Source organism: Trachinotus anak, unplaced genomic scaffold (genome assembly GCF_046630095.1).
Source record: "Trachinotus anak isolate AG129_WGS33_773 ecotype Australia unplaced genomic scaffold, CSIRO_AGI_Tana_v1 ptg000010l, whole genome shotgun sequence".
NCBI classification, from domain to species: domain Eukaryota; kingdom Metazoa; phylum Chordata; class Actinopteri; order Carangiformes; family Carangidae; genus Trachinotus; species Trachinotus anak.
This window is the reverse complement of record NW_027273861.1, coordinates 16629045-16648342: the sequence shown is the minus strand read 5'-3', so window position 1 is coordinate 16648342 and position 19298 is coordinate 16629045. Positions and strand designations below refer to the sequence as shown.

At 38.3% G+C, this 19298-nt stretch overlaps 1 long non-coding RNA gene across 8 annotated transcripts in view; it reads left to right on the top strand.

Moving 5' to 3' along the window:
• Positions 1-19298, top strand: part of LOC139627230 (uncharacterized) — a 104786-nt gene that overhangs the window by 61266 nt on the left and 24222 nt on the right. The window contains exon 5 of one of the 8 annotated variants that reach the window (XR_011692533.1): positions 12538-13812. The exons of 6 other annotated variants lie outside the window; for them this stretch is intronic. This is a non-coding gene — a long non-coding RNA (uncharacterized lncRNA). Of the gene's footprint in view, positions 1-12537; positions 13813-19298 lie in introns of those variants that run through there. One more of the 8 variants, XR_011692526.1, reaches the window with a different exon arrangement.

The window sequence follows — 19298 nt, the reverse complement described above, 5'->3', positions numbered from 1 at the left end:
AAATGTGTATCATGCCCTGTTTGGAGCTCAGTGTGGCTGTAGCTGAGCAAAGTAGAACAGATTTGGATGTTCAGTACCAGGCTTCTTCTCATAGACGTGCGTCCTTGAGCAAGACACTGAACTAAGATGGTTCCCGATGGTGAGGCCAATGCCTTGCATGCTTACTTGCTGCCAGGAGGTGAATGAATGAGAGGCAAATCGTAAAGTGCTTTGGATAGAAGCATCCATGTTTTCATTTAAAAATCTTTGATTTTATACTGATGGAAAAGTCATTTCGTGTCACAAAATACAGTGAACTCAAGGTGGCTAGATTTGCCTCACAGTATTAAGGCAGAATTTGATTTGAGGTGTGATTGGTGTTGACAATTGAGCAGAGACTGTAAATTGCCCATAGGTCTGTGTCGATTAATCTCTCGATGTACTGGCAAACCATCCAGTATGCAACGAAGGGAGATAGGCTGAAGCCTTAATTTGCCTGAATTAGAAAAAGCAGAAAAAATAATGGCTTTCATGTTGAGACAGTCGTGTTAATCCTCAGCACAAAAGGCTGGTTTGCAAGTTCAACATACATACAGCTGGTGCAGCTGGTGCTAATGGACTAAAAAGGTGGGGCTGATTAAAAATAATGAAATGTGTGAGTTGCTGTAACTATAATCTATTGCCTGCTGACATTATGAACCTTTCCAGTCACATTACACATCACGTTATTTCAGATCAATCACAGTGACGGTATGGTACTTTGGAGTCCTGGCAGTTACAGGAGATTTAATTAACACCTGAGAAAACACTGCACTGAGTAGTGATTGGCCAAACAAGGGTCCAGTGAGTGAGTTTTCTAGTGAAGCTGGTGTCCTCATTTAGTATTATTAATAAAATATATCCATCTATATGGCACATTTCCTGTGGTTGGAGTGGCTGTCTGTATACTGCCATACAAAAATGTACTTCTCAGGTTGTACTAGTTGACAGTGCCAATAAAGTGTTTTCAAAAAAGAAGCCTGTGCTGGAAGTGATGTGTTTCACACCATGGCTCTATTTTCATATATTAAAATGAATGACAACCCAGCAGCAATGGTTTTCACACTTTGCTTGCTGACACATCGTAAAAGTTTTGCTTTGGCTGATTTCAGCTCCTGTAAAAGACAGGATTCAGTATAACCTGCTACAACATTTCAACTGCCGTCTTCCATGTAGCATAAACATCCTTCAGTTGCCATCACAGGAGTTCATTTTTGAAATAATTGCTCCTATGATGTCCATATATTGGTTTTGAAAGTGATACAAAAAGGTCCACGTTCATTTAAGGATCCAATTAATTCCTGGGATGTAGTAAACAATTACGTGGTAAGAAATGGCAGCTGGTAATAATGTACGTATCATAGGGCTGGACAATTACCAAAACAGACATTTTGAACCTTTCCCCGAACTTAATCTTGTTCATGTTGGTTAATTTGGTCAATATTTTCCCCAATGCATGCATGCATGATCTGTCCCCTCCAAGTGAAGTTGGCGAAATGGATAACACGAGCATAAGCTACAGGGTTGCATTATAGTCTGGATGGGCAGAAACAGGCGGTTTTGGAAACTATGACGCAGACACCCACCTCGACTCCTGATTGGGTTTTATCACTCATGACTACCAGACGGTGGTGAATGCGAAATGGACAGTGAACAAAGGTAACACCACCAGTTTGTTTAATCACTTGGAACACAATCACTCACACAAGTCATATTGCCCAAGCCTAACGTATCATATGGAAAGTTATAAGTAATTATGTGGTATTGTTCGGTAAGTGGGTGCTCGTCATTTTAATGGCACCATTTTCATATCTAAATTACAGCTCTGTCCCCTGGAAAATACATTTATTCACAACTAATTTGCAACAGCAAACACGTTGGGAGGGAAACATAATGATGGCCCTATTACAGTTTATAGTAACATGATGAGGAAATGTCAACATAATTTGAAATGTTTAATGTATTGGTAACATGTTCAGTGACAGTGTATTCCATTTTTTTCATTTCATTATTTAACTTTTTTTGTGGTTAAGTTTAGAGATGTGGCATGTTTATTAACATTTAATCAAAACCACAGTTTTTCCTAACCTTAACCAAAATGGGATTGCTGCCTAAACCTGACTGCAGATGATGGTGGTGGAAAAGTCCAGCGCTTTGTGCACAATAGGAGGAGAAGTGAAGATAAAGAGCCGACAGCCACTCAGTGATTTTTCATTAACTAACTGAGACATCATTCTAGTAATAATCTCAAAGTCGAGAGGCATCACTCAAAGCAATAAGACTTAACTCAGCATCACCATATCAGTGACACAGTAATTAAAAGGTAACACAGGGAGAAGGCAACACTTAAAATAAAGTGATGACGCTAACATCATAGTTTGCTACTAACTACACAATACTTGAATGTATTAATCACGGTAAGGATGCTCAGTTGTCAGTAATGTTTTCGGAACATTACTAAATGTTTTTATGATTTTACACAACTCAGAACCCTCGGTCAAGCTTAGGGAAAGATTAAATCTTCGTTTCCTTGAAGCACAGTACATGACATGTTTCCTTTTTCAATATCTAACCAAAACCTTTCTGTGTAGTACAAGAATGTAAACTTTCTTGCCTGGAAATAAAGCTGTCAGTGAACAGAAGTGACATTTCCTTCAAAATGTCTTTGACAAAAATACTTAGTAGTTTATAATCTCTTGGAATCAGGTTTGCAGACTGAAGTTCTTCAAGAGGTTAATACATATGGAAATATAGTTGATTTATAATAGATGTCATAAATGTGTACCAACTGTGTTCTTTGGCCAGTTTTCATTTTTATGCCTACCAAGAACATTTGTTAGAGTGAGTTACAAACTTTGATGTATGGGCTAATCACAGTACGCTGAAGTATTGCCCACCTTGTAACAGTTTCTGGCATCTGGAAGATTTTGCCACAGAGGCACAGCTGGTTGATATACTGAAAATCAACAAAACATATTCAAGCAGTGATGTTCATTTTTTATACTCACCATACCACTATATTTCAAAATGCTCTCAAATGAAAAAAGAAGGATACCTAATGGATATTTAAAGTTGACTATATTTTCAGAAACCTCTATTTTCTTTATATAATTCAATAAATTGATGTTGTTAAGTGTTTTTTTCAGTGAGCTGAGCAGCGGGTGTGTGTGTGTGAGAGAGAGAGAGAGAGAATGTAGATGGAGTAATTGAAGGTACAGTTTTTATGTGCTGGTCAAAGCAATTCTGGCATCACGTTTGGTTGATAATGGCTCACAGTGGGTTTTTTTTCTTTTTGGGATTTAATATCAGCACACACTCAGAGGAGGGGACAGGCCATAAAAAACATACTTTTGCTGTGTACTTTTATTTTCAAATTGCCATACTTTGTAATTATTTTCCAAATATCTTAATGTCTGCTGTGAAGCTGTGCAGAACCATAAATGCTGATACGAGAAACTGTTTTGATAGCCCTGCCGTGAAGCTGGGGATGATGGGCTTGAGCATGTAAAGCCCTTAGAAAGAAAAACTTCCCACTGTGTTTGCAGATGCAATATGAGCAGGAAGTAGTACAGACAACAGCAATGAGTTTCAAGCAGCTCTACCTTGCCTATACTAAAGCTCCAGGTTTACCTTTGAAGGATGATTTAACACTCAGAAAGTACACACGTCTGCAAAAGGCCTTACATCTCTCAATATGTATTATTTTGATAACATGTTTGAGTTTAAAATACATCTGGATCCAGAGCCATATAAAAAACTACAACATTTGGCTGATTGGCTGATTGTGGTGATGGATTTTTGGAGAGTACCTAGTGTACATCCTGTCTGCGAAAAGTTGTGCCAAATTTTTAATGAGTCAGACCCATGACCACTTAGTTCTGGTTATATTTGTCCATTTATCATGTTGCCAGAGCACAACATTGGCAAAATACCACCACATTTTGCAGTTTTAGTCTTTAAAACTCAAGAGTTATAAGCCAAAATGCAAAGTACTTAATAAATGGCCACATTGGTGGTGTTATTCAGTCCAGATTTCCACCAAAAACTAAACACTTGTTACTTGGCCCATGACCAAACTCCCCATCAGATTTCATTGAAATATGTGAAATAATCTTTTAGATGTCCTGATAAACATAAAACAGGCACAAACAGAACCGAAAAAATAACCTCCTTACTAAATGCACTTTGTGTTCATTAATATTTGGCAAGTTTATTCTCTGTGGTTTGATGTCTTTTAGGTTGAAGCTCAACAAAATTGCAAAGGGTCATCCTCATACCGCCAACGCATACCGTGAACATTCATCCTCTGTTTGTCTGACCCATGATCTCAACACCTTTTAGATAAGATTGCAAGACTACATAAGCCTATTCAATATATTTTCTTAACCATGCTGTTTCAAGTCATCCCATGCATTGAAAAAAACATGTTTTGATAAATATTTCATTTGACTTTTGCCAACTAAAACCTCTTTTTCCCTTTAGTGGAGCCCAATTATTCAGTGCTTTTGCTGTCATTTCCCAAAAGAAGAAAATTAACATTCAAACCAAACTCATATTATCTACAAACTGTATGTTTCTGATTTGGTGCTATACTGCGTGCTGCTAATGGATATTGCAAAACTTCAGAAATATCAAATAACAAATGTGCACCAAAAATGGATGCTGCTCAGGTATGCTGAATGATTGACACCTCATGATTACCTCAGTAATCAAATTCTGCTGTAATGCTGCATGTTTCATGTGAATCTGTCCACTCCATCAGATTGCTGCCTGTGGAATGTGGTTTTCGCTGCGGACCAGTATTTTAATTAGGATAGACTGTTTTGAAGTCAGACTGGTCATTATCTGGCAAAGAGAATGAGGACATTTTTCAGATTGTAGAAAGAATAACAGAGTCTGTTTTCAAAGCTTAAGTAGATATGTATCAAATAATCACACAGATGGATAAATGTGATTCCAACAATGTCCATCTCATTTGACATTTTTGCTAAGCCTGTCCTCAACTTTTCTTGCTACTCAATTTGCAGCTGCTGTTCAAGGACAAGTCAGTGGAATCTGACTGCGGATGCCGACATATGTGCAATGCTATAACATAGCCATGATACAGTCATTTAAAATTCTTCAGATAACTGACAGAACAGTGCCTTTCCTGTAATAAATGTGGTCCAAAAGTTAATTGAAAAATATCTCTTCACGGTATAAATTTGTAAGCTTTGCTGCTAAAGTGTTTCTTTAGACTTTAGAAAAAGGACATTTAAGTGAGATGAGCTGCTTTAAATCTGTAATTATGCTTGATATTATGAAAAGAAAACTAAAAAAGCAACGAAGAGAACATCTTTTGAAGTACTTGGGATTAATATATTTAAGGATTTTTGGGGGCCACTCTGTCCCAGATGCTAAGAAATGTGTATTATGCTTGAAACGTTTTTATAAACAGCAAAGAGCTAATGGGCTGATTTTTTTATGTAAGAAATATATCAAATAAAAACAGGGATCCAAACATATCTGAATACATAAGCAGGTAAACAAGTACATTAAGTCATAGAGGCTTTAATTTTAAGAAAATATTGTGAAATTTAGATTTTGTGCCATCACAGGCTTTTGCCGCTGACTCTTAATAGCTTTACAGTGGATAGTGTGCTGGAAAAGTGGGGAAAGCCCCCTCTGGCCATGTGTCTTCAGCTGTGGTGTGTTTAATTACACCAGGAACAGTGGGTCAGTTGTCTCAATGCAGTTGTGAGGGTAACATCTTTACAACACGGAGTAGCATGGAGAAAGCAACTGTCAGCGAGGATTTCGCTCTGTCTCGCTTTTTTTTTTTCTCTCTCTCTCTTTCCTTTTTGATCTGCTCGGCTTCGATGTTGCTAAGCACCGGGGCAAGCAACCATGTTTGAGAATATATTTGAGTGAGGAAAGCCATCCGGATATTTATTCCATTCCTCACTGCTGGATAAAACCACTTAGCATTTAGAATATAGGATGAGTTTCATCTGTGCAGGTATGCCAGGGTGGGCAATCGCCAAACCCCATGGTATTTCATGTCCAACCAAATTGTTGTCATAGGATTGTATTTGTCAGAGATATTAATATTTATAATAAACAAAGGGAGGTCTCTTGAAGTCTCATGTGGTATAACATATAAAAGGATTGACTAAAGATAGAAAAAAAGGATTCTTTCTGTTTGCTGTGCTAATGTTGACCTTGATGAAGCTGTGGTTTAATTGAGATTTGGATGATTAAAGGGCGCCATGGCAATATAAAAAAACTGTTGGCAAAATACTTTTTTAAATTTATTTATTTATTCTAATTCTGCATTCACTACATGTAACAATCATTATAAGAGATATGATAGGAAAAACTCGACTTATACTACAAAGCACAAATTCAACCAGAGTTATTTCAAAGTTTGTACTGTTCAAAATGGTATTATAGTTGGTGTGTGTGAAACAAAACAAAAGTATTTTTTCATGAATGTTGGTCACTGTGACTGTTTGATAAGAGTAGTTGGATTTCCATAGAATACCAAGCTGTGCAGCGAATACACAGCACCATGGGTAGTCAAACAGTCGTACTTATGAGATGCATAAAATTGCTTGAAATAAGGTATAAGCTGGTTTGCACCCAGATGGTTGCATGTTATGTTGCACAGAGTCAAATTGAACAGAACAAAGTAGTGTTTAACTGTCTCCCCTGCAGTGCTGAAATAATGGCCCGTCTTTGTGTTTTGTGATCTCTCTCTCTCTCTCTCTCTCTCTCTCTCTCTCTCTCTCTCTCTCTCTCTCTCTCTCGCTCTCTTTTGTCTGTATTTTCTTCACCTCTTTCTCTTACTTTCTGCCATTTAGAAAAAAAAAAAAACAACTTTTTCAGCCAATTGAGATGTGTAGCTCAGCAGGAGAAAAATGCTGTAACTAGTGAAACAAGACCATGAATAATTAAAAACAGCGTTATTAATGAACTTCCAGACATTATGTTAATGAACGATTTCAAGTCTAATTTGTCAGCTCGACTTCTGTTGTCTGTTCCATCACTCTTTTATGCACATTAAGGGCCTATCATAATAGCCTTAATAATGACAGGGTGACTTGCTGTGAGAAAGGTGGGATTGTATCATACCAAAGAACTTTTGAACTAATAGGAAAGTACCAGTGTACGAAAACCACTCCAGTGGTACTCCAGATTTTTTCTCTATGTGCATTTTGATGTCAGGCATTTGTACTTCAGACAATGTTGATCCTAACTCCAGGCTGGGACAACTTTACAGTCATTCACATCACTTTTTGTTGATTTGTTTGATTTATTTTCTCCTCATGCGCCTTGGCGACCAGTAACATGCAACTGGTCTGTTGGAAACGGTGACAGTTGCTGCAACTGTAGAAGGACTTTCTTGCACAGCTTTGCTCATGTGACTATGTACTACAATATGTTAATGTACGTATAAAAGAGATCAATGAAATATCAAAGAATTTAGCAGATGAAAGAACAGTAATAAATATGGTAAAAAGAACTTATGGTGATTTTGTCAGCGTTGATAAATATTTAATCACTATGTACCACATGGAAACAACACAGCAATATGCATTCTCAGAGTCTAGCACTTGTGTCTTATCAGCATGACGACATGATGTGACTGAGTTTGAAGATCCCAAAGAGCCATTAGTGTCCTCTTTTTCATTTTGACACTGACTTCTGGATATCTGCCATCACTTAATATTATATTACAGCATCAACAGCCCCCCCCCTTTATCTTCATTACTGGCCCCTAATCTCTTGTGACAGTTAATCATGTTACAAGTTCTTCGGGTCGCTTCAGTTCTTTACAGCTTTCAGCATTGTCTTCATTTGCGTTACGCCATAATATTTATAACTTCTGATCACTGAACGGTCCATTATACAGCATATCCCCCCGTCTCAACGCGTGTCTTAATAAGAGAAGTCACCCGTTCTCCCTCAGTGCTGGTTTGCCGCGCTGTGATTAATGTCTTCATGGTCTGGTCAAAGTGTCGATATCTTCAACAGCTGGGCCCATCTGTCATCTTTTTCCTGTGACACCCCTGAACGTAACTCAGGTCCTATCAGGGAGGCCATCCATCAAAGTGGTAAACAGAGACGTCTCACATTAGCAGCCCTGAACACTTCTCATCATATACCATAACAGACAAGCAATCATCTGGTATTATGTAGCGCCACAGGCTAATGTGAAATATTAACGGAAATATACAGCACACCAGCTGCCGATTGGATGGGGCATCTGTGCTTAGTGTAATGGGTGGGTAACAATTTAATACTGTGGAGACAAGAGATTGTAGATTTTTCTTCCAAAGCTGTAACGCTGGAGCAGGAACAATGTCAGCACAGAACAAATGATTTTTGAGGAATCTCTCTCTCTTTGCCCCTTTTTTTTTTTTTTGTTAACCATGCTTTGTGTGTGTAAATCAAAGGCACAGAGTCCATTTACTCTGAATAGCCTACGCCTGCATATTGATTTGTGTTGTATACTCTGTGTTGTAAAGTCGGAGAAGCAAAGTAGAGGAGAGCATTTCACTTGTAGTTAAACTAGATCTGCTTTAGAAGAGACTCATAAAAATGAGTGATATGTACAACCACCTTGGAACGTAGAATCTAATGATGCATCCAAATGCATTTATTACATTTGCCTGCCGTGTTGTTTCCTCTAGGGGGCAGTAGAATCAGGGACAGCGGGGGTGTCCCTTCATCTCAGCAATTTGTGATGGATTCACAACCACTGTTGCTCAGATAAATGCTAGAGGGTTGAGGCCATGGGCCAGCTTACTAGGGATCAACCTCATCGTTTTCTTCAGCAGTCCCCCACCTCCCCCACCTCCCCTTCCCTCTTTGCTTTTCTTGCAGTCCTATGCAGCACTCACTCCTGGCAGGGATTATGCTGACACTGTAGTAGGAGGAATATATGCACGCTCGAAAATCAAGATGTGGAGCTTTTGTCAGTGCTGTTGTCAAGTGATGGAGATAAATGTGGGTAAAATATGTGTTTTCAGTGTTCATTTTAGAAGCTCTGCCTAACACTCAGCTGTTTTTGAAAACAAAGGCCAGATTTCTATTTCTGCATTTTGATCTCAGTGTTCAATAAGGATGCTTTTATTATATTCACAACTGAAACATCGATAATGGTCTTAGCAGCAGTGGGGACTCTTAAGGTTAAACTTGTTAGTTAGAGATAAAAATGTGGCGATATCACAGATAAAGCATCAGTCTTTTGTCTCTTGTGGCGGACCATTGAGGTCTATTATTTGGATTCAGCCGAAAGCAAACCATGTGGCGTTAGAAAAAGAAGAACTCTATTAGATAAAGGAGGCCAAATTAAGCACAGGTCCCCTGAAATTGAGGCAAGATAGGGTTTCTTTGACTCTTTGAAACTCAAGCATGATCTGGCACACATTTAGGAGGAGAGCAGCTAATTGCATCAGCACCTCTGCATAAAAACTCAGTCAGTTATGAAGACATAATGGGAAACAGGATTCTTCCTCAATGCTTCATGTAATGCACAACTTTTTTATTTCCTCACTTAGAGGATTTTTTTTTTTTTTCAATCTGCTGTGGTCAAAGCAGAGATACCCATTGTAACAGTAGGAAACATATCACATGTATTGAGGAATGAAGCAAAGGAGGCCAATAATCAGGGCAGTTAAATGGAAATAGTTTCATTTCCTTTGGTGTAAACAAATACCCCATGTAGTCCCCGGACCAGAGCTGTGGGTAATCAGCTGCTATAACTCAACAGAACACTTTGCCCTGAGCTAAACATAATACTTCCTGCACTTAACTAAATCCATTTTTCAACCCTCAGAAGAGTTATGGCACACCAGTACATTATTGCACAAATGTCTGAAAATGTTAACCTGTGCAAAACTTGTAACGCAGGAATGTTTATTTAAAGGACTGCAAAAATTTGAAAAGGATTTCAGAGCAAGGCAATAGGGTAAAGGGGTTTTGTACTGAATAGGAGTTACCCTTTAAATATGTTTTTTTTTTTTCATTACTTCTTCAGTGGACTAAAAATAATTCTATTAAATTTTGAAAGCGACCGGCCTGAACTCCTCCATTTCACTGCAATTTTCCCCAGGAGGTCAGTCAGGAGGGCCATGGGTCTGTCGTGTCCCCTCAGCATGGATTCTTTTCTCAGTGTTTTGGACTTTGCTTTTTATACACTGTGTAGCCCGGATGCTGACTGCGGCAAACTCAGATAATTAATCACTGCTCGCAGCTACACATCCGCACAGAACTGTACAGATTTACAGAAACAAAATGTGTGGTTATGAGGGCAGCAGTATGGATTGAGCACAAAGTCAAAAATAAAAAAATCTTCTCAAGTACAAAAAAAATTCAAAATGACACCTGAGATCTTGGGCTTGCATGCCATTGTTATCTTCTGCGTGTGTGTGTGTGTGTGTGTGTGTGTGTCCAAGTTCAAGTTCATTCTTTTGTAATTAGCACCTCATGTCTCTGAGATGGGTTGTGGTTGACTCCTAAGGAGAGGATGAAGCCTGCACTACAGTAATAGCATGAATGCTTCTTTTCACCCCATCACAGGAAGACGCAGGAGGTCTTTTTCACTTCTGCAGGTGGTGTAAATGCTATTGCTACACCTTCTGGAGCAGCGTGCCTGTATCCAAAGCCAGGATTGTTCTGTGATACCTCATACCGGTGATGCTGTTTGTACAACCTAGCAGAAACGTTTTTCCCATTTGTTTCGCTCAAGTTGTAATGGTGCTTGACTAGCTCCTAGTGGCTGCGTGTTTCAGTCTATATCTCATTAGTAAAGCCGTAGACAGGTCGGTCTAAGGTCCTGCTGCGAGGCATTGGTAGATAAAGCACACTCCAGGTAAAAACATGCATGGCCACTCACCATTAGATCACTCCCCATGCTGTCCCTGAGATGGCGCTCTTAATTAGAAGGTCCTTGGATCTTGCTGTCTAAACTCAGGTTTTACTGCCCACATTACCACTTTATATAATACACTTCCTTGCACGCTACGGTAAAACATTACAGGGGTGTACACTATATTATGAATATATGCTGTAATTGACACTATTTTGGAGTAGCTTTATGGCTTCATGTTGAACTTCTGCTTTCTCCTGAGCACTGTCTGCGCTGCCTTTGGCGAGAAGCCAGTTACTCACCTGTACTTCCTCAATAGACAATGGCCTGTTCTGCTCATGCAGATGATGGGGTGCGGTATCAAAGCCAAATGAGATGGCTGCCAATTAGGGAGGGCTTCCAGGTGCACTTTAATGCAAACTCGCACCAGTAACTGCACCCTGTAGTGTCTCCAGTCAAAGGCACTTTATAGTGCGCAGACTTCAACAGAAACTTATGAAAGTATTTCAGCTACCACTTAAATGACAAACCTTCCTTAAATACGTTGCACGGGGGGTGGGGGGTCCTTAACTTTGTAATGATGTCTTAGTAAATGTTCTAAGCAGGAAGTTAAATTGACTTGCTGCCGGTACAGTTTGTGTAACCCTTTGTTTTTTCCTTTAATGCTGAAAGTTAACTGGAAAAAATCAAATAATCCATTTGCCTGTATTCTGGATAGACTCCAGTTCAAATGCTTGGAAAAAGTGTGAGACCACACAGTTATTTGGACAGCCCCCACACTCCCCGGGGGATACAATAGACTTTTATATAATCTCTACAAGGGCTGTAGCACAAAAGCAGCAGACACGTTCAGTCACCTTTCACCAAATGTTGTACAGGTCATTTCTGTCATTGGTTTCATTAACTAAAGATTTGAAATGAGATATACTAGGTTGTATAGGTTTTCGTTGACAAGTGTAAGCTTCCTGTTCAATGTCGGATGTGAAATGGATCAGTTCATTTTGTGATAAAATTAAGAGAAAAACCAATAAATTCTGCAGAAAAGAAAAAAAGAAAAAAAAGGAAAGAAATCAAGCTTACCACATTCAGATGCAAGACATTACCATTTCAAGCATTAGTGATGAATCAGGAGCTTCCTTCTTTAAACATCTTTTACCCAAAACAGGTTAGGTCATGGCAGAAAAAAAGGCTTTCTTACATTCTTGTGAGTGTGTTTCCTGAATCTGCTAATGCACAGTAGTGCACTAAAGTGGCCTTTGAATCAAAATTTTTAGTTATTATTCAAATTAAATCAAGTCAGGGCAGACGGGAAGAGCAGTCAGAAGAAGCTCGCTGCTGTAAATCTTGAAGCTCTACCTCTGTGATTGCTCAGGCCACCGTGGAATAAAGATTAGAAGAAAATCACTAATCACAGCGGATGTCATTAGCATATTACCAATAACGGGATGCAAAAGGGAAAAAAAGGAATCGCCTTATAATGCTGGTTAAAGTACGAATCAATGCCATGTATGGATGCACACAGCTGCTTGACAAACAGATATATTCACTTCCAAACATGGGTAAAGGAAGTGTCTAATAATGATGTTTTTTTCAATGTTTTTGTCTGAGTCACTCACTGAAGCACTTGATGCTAATATCACATTCCCCCTCTCTCTTTTGATCAGCTTTTGCAGCTGGGCTGCCCTGCCTCACTTGGATGCATCAACAAAGCTTGAAGTGGCCACTCTAATCTGGTTAAGTATTGCCTGGTTGGGGAGAAATTAGCTGAATTCTTTTAACTTTTCAAACAAACATAATACAGTCAAACTTGCTGGATGAGAATCAATTACATGAACTGAAAATAGGTTCGGGGGGGGGGGGGTTAGCATTTCATTTCTGGAAGTCATCTAATACATCTATTCAATGACATATGCCTGTAGTGTCACATCGAAGACATATTTCAGTCCAGAGAAATGAATGAAGCAGAGGAGTATCTGTTGAAACACTGCCGGAATACGTTTCATAAATCTTTTTCACCCAGCGGTGATATTGCCATTATCAGCATTACTTCAAGAATGGTTATTCCCTGCCTAAATCCATAAGATATTGTAAGGAATAATGGGATAATTTCAGGGTAATCACATAGTTTCTCAGCATGATTGGTTGGATTGGTGACGGCAAACTATTGTCCTTGTCGTTTATTAAATAAAATAACCTCTATCTAAAACAAAAAAAATGACCTTATTCAACACATTTATTTGTATGAAGGTTGGGAAATGTTTTTTTTTTTTCATAAAATACACACTGCTTTGATAAACAGTACAGTGGATGTCTGTTTGGTTTAGTAATCCAAAGTGATGTATTTTTTACTCTACCATCTTAAACCTTTGATATAGCCATGCTGTCCATGAAGCAATTCTCATTAGAATTCTTAAATAAATCACGTTTGTGCTGAAAAGTCATGTATGTTTGTGTATCTAAAGCTAAGAATATCCATCTATGTACCTGTCAGGCAATAGTGTGTGTAGATTAATTACCACAGGGATGGTAAAAGAAACCTCGAGCTTGATACTATTTCGCTATCAACATCTTTTCTTTTCAAGAGATAAGATTCCGAAAAAAAAAACAGACTTCTTTTATTAGCGACTTGCCTAACAGATGGTATCGAGGGAAAAAAAGAATATGATCACAATACAAACATTTTTGTTGTATTGAACATTTTCTCCCATTGGATCTTTAGGGCAGATTGTTCCCATTTTTCAATGTGTCCAAACCCTTTGTTTGAGAGAGATCTGTTAAATCTGTCTTGCTGCTAATAAACTGCCATTATTCCCTCCAACAAGGCTGCGCTCATTAATAATGCTTCTGTCAGATGCTCATTCTCCTCTGTGAAAATAGAAAATATCATTAATTACAGTTTCTGTCACCGTCTGACAGCCCAAGCAATTGTTCCAGTCCCTGAGTTCTGTTTCATTGTGTCCATACCTAGTGACCACCTATTCTTTACTGTCTCAATGGGGATGTCCAGCATGTGAGAGCCACAAAGGCCCTGGGAGATCTCACCACACATTGCAAAGCTTCTGTCCCAGCAACACATTAGTCATCCAGGGAGCAATTGAGTTTGGTGGCAAACTCAAAATGTAGATCTATCTCACTCTCAGGCAGAGATTAGTGAGAGTATCAGTCAAGACGGAGCCGGTTTACTTTTCATTGTGGATTTTGTTGCATTTTTGCTGCTCAGAGAAATATCCTCCTCGGGGAGACACAGAGGGATTTCCTTATTCAATTCATCAACACGGGGAAAGAAAGAAAAAAGCCTAGACTTATGATTGCAGCTGCTGAATGTAGAGGAGTCCACTCTTGTATGAATACACAAGGATCTTATTGCATGTGGAATGCTTACAACTGAAAAATGACCAATATGAATAAAAGGAAACATTTGCAGGACAAGAGCCCGACCCTCCTAACATATCCAAGCGGTGTGTTAACTGAGGGAGTCACTTGGATTGCTTAGTTTTACATTATGTAAACTACAGAGAAGCCCACGTTCACACAACAACTGTTCCCCTGAGTGTTGCCATGTCGCACCGATATGTGGCTTATGAATGTAACATTGTGTCTACTATACATAGGTCGCAAATTAACACCAGGATTGTATTTTAAGTGCCATCACATTTATGAAGCGACATGTATCAGCCTTCATGCAGAGCTTATTTTAGTGTAAGTATGTTTTTGATTGGTTACAGGGGTGAAAATAAGCACAAACACGACTGTTTCTCTTCCACAAATTTCCACAAATTTAGCAAAATGAGTTTGAACGTACATATATTTGTGTCAGTGAATTTGTCTACACCTTTATGAGATTTTTTTGAACTTGTGGGGCCACCGCGGTAAAATCACATTTATATGGTATTTGCAGCCTGCTGCCAATTGAATTAAATTAAATAATTGAAAGAATTAAATAATTGCTAATATTGAAAGGAAAACTAAAAATATTGAATGGGATTTTTATAACATGCAGTAGAAACCTGAACATTTCAAATGAAATAGTCTCATTCAAACACCCCGATGGTGCCAACTTTTAACCACTTTGATTAATGTTAGCCACTGCACAGGTCATGTTGGTAGCTTGACTTTATCAGTGAATGAGTCAATACTAGATAAATTACATTGTTAATGATGTAGTAATTACAACTTTCTTTCACATATAAAATATACATTTGTATATACATATATACAAATAATTCCAGTCTTTATAGGCTATATATATTTTAAAGTTGGATAAGATCAAGCATCAATAAACTGAAGGTCTTTTCAAAGCACACAGCTAATAAGAATATACAGATACACAGAATACGCATGTATTTGATTGAATATTCTGTTTTTATATATATAGCCCTGAACGTTTGTAACACATGTTGGGTTATGTTTAATGCAGAACATACATTTATGCACAGCATGTGTCCTGCAGAGATGAAGGTTTACTGGATGTGATTAACAGAACAATGGTGAAGAGATTAAATGATGTGATAAATAAACAACACCACTGGGCTCAAATCAAAATCAGTCACTCAAAAAAAAATTTAAAAAGCTGCTTTTCAAAGGCTTTCCAGGGAAAGATCTAAATGTGGTGTTCATTATTCATTTGAAGTCCGGGAAAAGGCCAAAGAATTCATTTTATATTCTGTGTGTGATAAACCGTATTAATGGATCGGCTGTCGAGATGCCATACTGTTTCTTAAGTTATTGCTGAAATATTCTTTCACATATTCTGTCAAACACAGGATTATATGACACAATAACGCAGACTTTGGTTAAAGTTTCCCATGATGGCTAAGCTTTGAAGGATATGATACCAGACCCCATACGTGGATGTAATTAAACAAGGGCAAGTGATAGCAATAATGTATCATCCACTACACCAGAGGTCCTGGCTTCCTACGAACCAGTGTTACCAGAGACAAATGACTTGCAGCAGTCGCCAGCGTCGCTTTTAACTTTGCATGGTGCAGACACAGAGAGAGAGTATCTCCCTAACAGTGGTGGCCCAGCCAAGACAAATGGACAGTCATAATCCCCCCACTGGTGGAGAATGTGGTTTATTAGAATACGATACAGTGGATGTGAAATATTTTTCTTGCAGTGCGATTCAGTTTCCAGCTCGTTCCTCACCACACACAAGTCATACTTGACAGTTTTCACTTTTTTTTTGGAGCAGCTTAGCCATCTTGGAGCTACTGCTTTCAAAGTTAGATAAGTTGTCTGTCAAGGAGGAGAGTCTGAAATTTATTTTTACTGCCTGTTCGCTCCCATACTAGGGAAACTCAAGTGTGCAGATATAAGTAGGGCACAACATTCTGTGCAATTAAGTTGGACAAAATGCACAGTGTGTTTAACTTAAGAGGAATATGCATTTCTTCGTGTCCTAAATTTAGAGGCTCACCCTGGTGTCTATTGGCAAAAACTGTTTATCTATTCAGTTACAGGATGCTGCGTTTGGGTCGCTCATGCAGGAACTGCTGACACAGAAAGATTTAGCTATTATTGCATATCATTACATGAATAAAATATGTGCATGATTACATGCAAAAGTTTGTTCAACGATTCTCCAATTTAGGTTTGTTGGGTTAGAGAGGGGGTGGCAGAGAGAGGCAGGTTTTGTCAATACCTTGAGAAGTAATGGGTCTGTGACCTGTGTTAATAATGAACAGCGAGATTACAAAAAGTAGTTTTGTCATTTTTCAATCGAGAAAGGTATGGCGTAGATCAAAACTTTTCTTCAAGCAGTCTTTTAATCTAGCCTTGCAGTCTAAGAAGTATCAAAGAAAAAATAATTCATACTTGATAATATCTGCACATGAGAGCCACAATGACTTCCATTCACCTCCTCATTGTGTTTCCCTCCCCTGCTCCTTCTATCCACAACCTTTACATTGTCATTCACGTTATCCTGACTCTCGGGGCTCTAAAACACGTTTGCTTTTATCTCAGACACTCTGGTCATTTCCTTGAACACAGTAAAGACCTGCGGTGCTAAGAAAATCATTTATGGCTTCTTATGTCCTGTCCAGTCCTCCAGGGATCCTGCACAGTGTCAGGGGAATGTAGATGAGCCCACCACAACAGACCTCTTATAGCCATTTTTTTTTGATAGACCTGCAGATGGTTTCTTGCTCAGAGAGACCCCTGCTGGGACCTTTTACCCTTGTTCTTAAAAATGACCATCTGAGCTCCTGATCATAGGTAGTTAAAGGGAGGGTGAGCCCTCTTTTCAACCCCTCATTTTTCAGTAACCTCTGTTGCCCATGAGCAACATTTAACATTAAAATATATTTGCTTAAATTGAAAGACATTATTCATCTGGTTTTTAATGTGTCATCTTTGCCACTGAATCAGTATTCAAATGAAAGTCTTGTGCCAGGAATTCACACACCAAAGATTTATGTTGTAATTACATGAGCATAATTACAAAAAAAAAAAAACAGTTAATCAGCATAAATTAACAAACCAAATAATATGAAACATGTACTTGAGGAATATGCGTACTATCAATTATAATGAAAAACAAGAATTCAGGAGGCTCAGAAATTCCTTCAAAAGCCTTTATTCCACATTATTCTTGAGAGCAGAAAGTTGAAAACTTTTGGTGAAAAAGTTTCAACTTTTTATGATTAGTCAATCCAGTAACAAGGTATTTTCCTTTTTGCTTTGTTGGTGTAGCTGCTGCTAAGGCACAGTTTTGGTGTTTGTAGGTGCACGGCATCCCCACATCTGTTACTCGTTATTAGTAAAAAAAAAAAAAAAAAATGTTGTAAAGCCTCTATGATGATGTCGTGAAAAGCGTGCTGACACCTTGGAGTGCACAAAACAGTAATTTCTTTTTAGTTAATAGCTGTGTAATAAATAATGTTTTATAAATGCATACTTTTTGTGGAGGGAGGTAAGTCACAAATATGATATTGAGGATTGCTAACATAGTTTTCCTTTCAATTTAATACTTACATTTTGTTTGATTTGTAGTATTTAACTCACTGGTATTTTGGTACCAGTTTCTTCATGTTTTGACCAAACTCTGTGCCCCTAACCTGCAGAGTGTCATTTCATGACTTGTTTTCTTGTCAGGTTTGACAGCCTATGAAACACGAATTACACCATCTTGGGGCATTAAAATTCTCCATTAAAGCTCAACCATCCATTTCCTGTATCCATTTATTCCCATTTTAGGGTCATGCGAGGCTGAAACCCTTCCCAGCACACCCTGGGTGAAAGGCAAGGGTGAAGCACCTGCCAGTCTATCACAGGGCTAACGCTCAGACAGGCAGACAGATTCACATTCACACCTACAGGCAATTTAAAGTCTCCAGTCAACCTGAGCTGCATCTCTTTGGATTGTAGGAGGAAAGTGGAGCACCCGGAGGAAATGCACAAAAACACAGGGACAAACACGTGAACCTTCTTCTTGTGCGTGACAGTGTCACTGAGCCCCTGTGCCTCTCTCTCAGAAATCCAGACTAATGCAGTTCTTTTATAACAGCAGCTCCATAAGGCAGAGTGACGCTTCACACCTGCTCTGTGGAAACACAAATTATGGGATACATTAATATCCTCCCATGAAAAGGAGAGCTCTAATCAACCATTACTGCTCTATCAGTCATTTTGAGGAAATAGTTATGTTGAGACGAACCATAAATTGTCTGTTTTTTTTTCTTTTTCTTTTTATTCATGTATTTACCTAAAAAGGGTCAATGCACATTAATCAACATTTAAATAAATGTAAATGTACCTGAGTACATTTACAGTCAAAAGGCTGATTTTCATCTACCCTTTGCCTGATGTTTTGAGCCATCCAAGAATAATAAGAATACAGTATATGTAATGTTAGAAACATACTACATCGTAATAGAAACAGATACAATACAGATAAAGAGCAAAAACAGAATTCAGTTAAATACAGCATTTAGAATACAGATAAATGGTAAAGCATGTGCACAGTCATGTTAAAGGTGGTTAAAAACAGCATCAGTGTTGACACTGCTGATTCTCAGTAAGTGTGTCATGTGTGATGACATAATCCCAAAGGTCTCCTTGCTGGCTTTTTAGAAACGTTCAGTTGCATCTCACGGTCTTCCTCAGTGAATGGAGTTGTCTCAGGTGTCAGTGTCTTAAAAAAAAAGACATTTCCACTTTTTATTTATCTTTTTTCAACATTCTTACTCAGCTGCTAAACTTAGTGACCATTCGACAATAAAAAAAAGAAAGAAAAATTGAAATGAATTATTAAAATTAATTACCCTTGCTCTATTGCTAATGTGACTTCATGTTGTGTTTACTTAAAAAGAAATATCATGCTTATTCTAATTCCATGAGGTGTATTGTAGAGTTGGGTTTATATATTCTTAAACTACAAGAAATAATTCAAAAAATTTCTGTTTTGCTGAATGCCTGA